Source organism: Panthera uncia, chromosome A2 (genome assembly GCF_023721935.1).
Source record: "Panthera uncia isolate 11264 chromosome A2, Puncia_PCG_1.0, whole genome shotgun sequence".
NCBI classification, from domain to species: Eukaryota; Metazoa; Chordata; class Mammalia; order Carnivora; family Felidae; genus Panthera; species Panthera uncia.
Window position 1 is genome coordinate 110,947,089 of NC_064816.1, and position 6,265 is coordinate 110,953,353.

Below are 6,265 nucleotides of genomic sequence, written 5' to 3' on the forward strand. Positions count from 1 at the left end.
GGGGAATTTGAATGCATAATGAATACTAAATGATATGACAGAATTATTATTGTCAATTTTCTTAAGGAGTAGTCAAGATTTTCTGAAACACTTCTTGTACACCAACATTTAGTCTAGTTCCTTCACTTCATAGATGTCCTGGAGGCCAAAAAGAAGCTATTTTTTTCTGAAATCATCTCCAAAGAATGCAAAATTTGCAGAACATGGACCGTGAAACTTCTCTCCAATGATGTGCTGGCCATAAGTCAGTGGTCCTCAGCCAAAGTCACTGTGCCCCTCGGGGGCATTGGCAATATTCGGAGACATTTCTGGTTGTCATAGTTAAAGTGGGGGTGCATCTCGTGCGTAGAGGCCAGAATCTACAGGACAGCACCCCACAACAGAACACCCCATGGTATCTGACCCCAGATGTCAGAAACCCTGTTGTGGACTAAGTGAAGAGGTCCTGGACCTCTTGTAAATGTGTGTAAATGGATATAAAGATAGAAGACTTGGATTTGGATCCTGCCCTGCCACTTAGAGCTGAGTAGCCCTGGGCAAGTTTTTTGGCCTTTCTTGAACCCCGGTCTCCTCATCTATAAAATGCACATGTGATCCTTCCCTTACTTACTTCTCAGGGTTGCTCCAAATCCACCTGAAAGAACAAATGGACGTGAAAGCACTTTGTATATGGCATAGTGGTATATTCTCCAAGTGAGGCCTCGGGCCACAAGCAATGTGAAGAGGCTGTATCATTTTGATGATTAGGAGCCCAGAACGTTAGTTCCTAAAGCAGAAACAGAATAACAAGTTATAGCAGAATCACTTGCAGGTTTGTTAAAACACAGACTGCTGAGCCCCACCCCCAAAATTTCTAATTCAGTGTTCCAGGGTGGGGCCCCATAATCTGGAGTTGTCACCAGTTCCCAGGTGATACGGGTCCTGCTGGTCCAGGACCTAACTTTGAGAAATACTGGTCTTGAGATCCGCTCTTCCCTTATCATATCAACAGGGGATATTGGAGAGCCACAAACACACAATCACCTAGGAAGCCAGTGGAAATCCTCAAAACTCCCTCCATTCCAGTCTAACAAATGGCAGAAAAGGGGGCTGAAATCATGATTTTTTTTTTAGATTTATGGTCTCCATGTGACCTTGGCAACAAGTCATTTAACTTCTGCTGAATCACCGTCTGTAAAATGGGGGAAATAACCTGAAAGACAGTGGAATGACTTGATTAATGTTTGCTGAGAATTAGAACTTCCAAAGAAAATTGAAATGCATAGGTCATAAATTATTCTGGGAATTCCTTATTCCGAGGACTTTTTACAAATGCCTGCACTTTGAACACTTCCAACTCATCCATAAACATTGGTTGCCGTCATTGAATTTCCAATTGTTGAAGAGTTTAGAGGGCAATACTTTCAATGCATTCATTATATCCAGAAGGGATAATAACTCTAGACCCAAGTGAGCTCCTGGTGGGGAGGAATCCTTTAAGGTTTTTTTTTTTTTTGGTTTTGGTTTTGGTTTTTGTTTTTTTTTACAAAGAAGCATCCCAAAGCTTCTGGGATATGTACTCTAAAAATTCTGAGGTCAGTTCTCAGGAAATATTCTTTGCGGACTGATTTAATCCTTCAACCATCATTTACTGATCCCCAGCATGTTCCAGGCTCTGGTTTGGAGGGGATACAGCTATGAACAAGAGATAAAGACTCTGCTGTCCTGGGCTTGGGTTCCAGATGTTCACTGAAATGAGGGCCCTCATCTCTGGCCTGGGGGCCCCTCCCCCCATCCTGGCCAATCCCCCATTGGCCTCAGTCTAATCTATGAAACTATTCCTCTGCTACTTATAACTGAACTGCCATTCCTTTTTGAAATTCAGGAATAATATTTGCTTTGGAGATCATCCATTGGCTTTTTGGAATTTGGGTGTCTTAGTGATATTTTAGAATATCACCAAATTTAATTCTCTGTAATTTCCCCACAAGTATCATCATGTCATCTCACTAGGCAAAATTTCTAATGCAGTTGTCACTGCTGTTTGCATTGTATAGGTTTTAATGATACAAATTAAATATCAGGACTTGAGCTTGGTAAGTCCTTAATTTTAAGGTGTTTATTAGAATAAGTTCTATTGGGATTTAAAAAAAAGATTAATTGCTGTTGAGAAGTGGTGGAAGGATTTTGTGGCTGTGGATATAGTTTTAGGTTTTGTAATTGAGTTGAGGAAGGTAGTTAGGACTTAAATCAAGACACATGAGCTCCAGCCTGGCCTTGTCACTCACTAGCTATGTGGCCTGAGGCCAGTGATTTTCTCTCTCTGCACCAAAACCTCCTCATCTATAAACTGGAAGAGAGGGAAACTAAACTGGATGAACTCTAAAGTCTAATGCTCTACTGTGGGAAATGCGGAGGATGATATTACCCAGTTTCCTACAGTGATGTCAAGAGGATTGTATTCTAAGTCAGAGGTTGGTGCATTATGGTTTATGGGCCAAATCTGGCTTTCTGCCTAGTCTCCAATGGCCTGTAAGCAAAACTTGGTTTTTACATTTCTTAATGTTTGGGAAAGATCAAAAGAGAACATTATTTTGTGCCACATAAGAATTGTATGAAGTTCAAATTTCTGTGTTTATAAATAAAGTTTTATTGGAACATAGCTACACTCATTCATTTATATATTGTCAGTGACTGCTTCTGCGTGAAAGCAACAGAGTTGAGTAGCTGGGACAGAGACCTCCGGTCTACACAGTCTAAAATATTTACTGCTTAGTCCTTTATAGAAAAAGTTTGCTGATCTTTGCTTCAAAGCATTGTTCAAGTCTATTCTGAACTCAATTGAGAAACAATAATTCTTCAGAGAATTTCAGTTACATGAATGTAATTTTCTTAACTGAGGACTTTGAGGTCTTACCCTCAATTTCATATCACATTATTCTGTAATGACAACAAATCTATATTTTCAGACATAGTAAGTTAAGTGTACATTGCATATCAACCACTGTGGGGAAATATCAAAAAAAAGACCTTTCTGGGGAAAAAATATCTAATAATCCTCTCAGAAATTTCAAATCAGAGAATCACAACATGAAGAACCAAGTGATGTAGGATTTCATAAATCCCCAAAAGCATCAACCATAAAGAAAAATATTGCTGTATTGGATAATGTTACAATTTTGAAGTTCTATATGAAAAAGTCACCACAAACTTCTTGTTTAAAAACAAAAACAACACAGAATTCTCCTATACTGCTGGTCGAAGTGCCAGATGGAAAATAATTCAGCTGTTTGGAAAAACAGTTTGACAATTTCTTATGAAGTTAAATATACACATACCATATGACTTGACCCTTTTACTCCTAGGTATTTATCCAAGAGAAATTGAGACATGTTCACACAACATCCTGTACTTAAATGTTCATAATAATGTTATTTGTAACAACCTAAATTTCCATCACTTGGTGAATGGATAAACCAATGTAATACGTCCATACAATGAAATACTACTTGACAATGAAAAGAAATAAACTATTGATAGAAGGAGTAACATGGATAAATCTCAAAGTATTATGCTAAAGGAAAGAAGCCACACATACTGAGTTATGTATTCATAAGAACATGTATTCAACAGGCTCATACTTATGACTCTGTTGATATGATATTGAGGAAAAGGAAAACTGTAGTGACTGAGAGCAGATCTGTGCTTGCCTGGGACTAGAGGGAAGGGGAGAGGATTGACTGGGGGCACAAGGGAACTTTGAGGACAAGGGAAACTTTTTTTTTTTTTTAACGTTTATTTATTTTTGAGAGAGAAACAGAGTATGAGCAGGGTAGGGGCAGAGAGAGAGGGAGACACAGAGTCAGAACAAGTTCCAGGATCTGAGCTGTCAGCACAGAGCCGGACATGAGGCTGGAACCCATGAATTGTGAGATCATGACCTGAGCCAAAGTCAGACACTTAACCAACTGAGCCACCTAGACACCCCACAAGGGAAACTTTTTTATACCATAACTGCTGTAATTACATAACTGTATGCATTTGTAAAGTATCAAATTGTAGGCTTAACTTGATTACGTGTGTTTTATATAACTATACCTCAATAAAGTTGATTAACAATGGAAAGGTACAGGGGCGCCAGGGTGGCCCTGACAGTAAGCGTCCAACTTCGGCTCAGGTCATGATCTCATGGTTCTTGAGTTCGAGCCCCGTGTCGGGCTCTGTGCTGACAGCTCAGAGCCTGGAGCCTGTTTCTGATTCTGTGTCTCCCTCTCCCTCTGCTCCTACCCCACTCACACTCTGTCTCTCTCTCAAAAATAAACATTTTTAAAAAATTTAAAAAACAATGGAAAGGTACAGACTAGAATATGTTTGCAATACATGTAACTGATGGAAGATTAGTACCCAGATTATACAAGAACTGTTAGGCAAATGCAAAGCATCACGCAATGAGACTTCGTTTGCCAGTAGATTGGCAAAGATGAAAAAAATCTGACAAAGTTAAGTTTTGGCAAGAAAGAACACCAGAACACTTCTACTTTGCTGTTGGGAGTTTAACTCAGAACACTGGTTTTTGGAAACAATCTGGCATTATCTGATGAAGCTGAAGATGCGTATACCTGCGATCCAGCAACCTCACTACTAGGTATAGTATGTTCCAGAGAAACTCTTGTGCATGTGTTCCTGAGGACAAGATAAGAACATTCAGAGCAGCATGAGGAACAACCCAAATGCCCCTCAACAGTAGAATGCATACATCACTTGTGACATACAATGGAATACTGATCATCAGTACAGATGAATGAATCTACAGCTATCAACACCAAGAAGACTCACCAATGTAATATTGACAGAGAAGAGGAAGTTGCAAAAGAATACATGCAATATGATGCCATTTACATAAAGTTTTCAAAAGCAAGGAAAACTAAACAGATGGGAAAATATAAAAACATGTCATAAACCTACAGGAAGGAAGCAAAATAATCATTACATGAAATTCAGCCCAGTGGTTGTCCCTGGGGAAGGGGATTGAGGTGTTCTAGGGAGCATCAAAAGTGCTAGCCGAGTTTGATTAGTTAAGCTGACTATAGGTTTGTTTTAGTATTCTTCTTTATATTTTATCTACATTTACGTGTATTCTTTAGCAGTTCTCGAATGTTTTAAGTGGAATAAAATAACTTCTAAAAAGAATTTTAAGATAAAGACAACTTAATAGAAAAAAATTGGTTATGAGCAGATAATTCACAATAGAAAATCTAAATGCCAATACACATGTGAAAGGATGGTCAACCACACTAGTAATTGGGGAAACACAAATGAAAAGAACAAAGCTATGTCCATAATGAGCCATTGGTATAATATGATAAATAATCAGGTAAAATTTAAAAACAATACTGTAAATTGCTTATGCATATATGGAGAGATAAATAATAGAAATGCATTGGAATGGCACACATCAAACTCAGGGCAGTGGCTACAGCTAATGATTGAGAAAGAGAGACACGGAATTAGGGAAGATTGTAAAGGGGCTTGAGCTGGATCTCTAACATGTCTAAAGGGGGAAAGATCTGAAACAAATATAGCAAAATGAACATCTGGTAAATCTCAGCTCATTTGTTTTTCTCTCCTCTCTTCTATAGGTTTGAAATATAACTTTATAACTTATTAAAAGAGTGAGTTATTAGCAATCTTTTCATTCCTCACATGTAGTCTGGACAACCCTGTAGAAATGAAATTTAAGCCATTGTATTCAAAACTGTCTAGAGTTTTGAAACTCAAAGCCCTGACTTCCTTGTCTTTTCCTACAAAATCTACCTTCCAACTTAAAGATGTTGTTTCTTGTTGGATTCACATTTTTCGGTGGCTAACCCAAAATATTACTTCACCTCATATAGGCATACCCCAGAGAAACTGTAGGTTCAGTTCCAGACCACTGCAATAAAGTAAATCAAATTAATTTTTTGGTTTCCTAGTGCATATAAAAGTTATGTTTACACTATACTGTAGTCTATTACGTGTGTGATGGCATTATGTCTAAAAAATAATATACATGCCTTAATTAAAAGTAGTTTGCTGCTAAAAAAAAAAAAGTGCTAACCATCATCCAAGCTTTCAGCAACTTTTTGTCATCTTTTTGCTGGTAGAGGGTCTTGCCTGGATGTTGATGGCTGCTTACTGATCGGGGTGGTGGTTGCTAAAGGTTGAGGTGGCTGCGGTAATCTCTTAAAATAAGACAAAATGAGATTTGCCACATGAACGAACTCTTCCTTTCATGAAGTGCTATGGT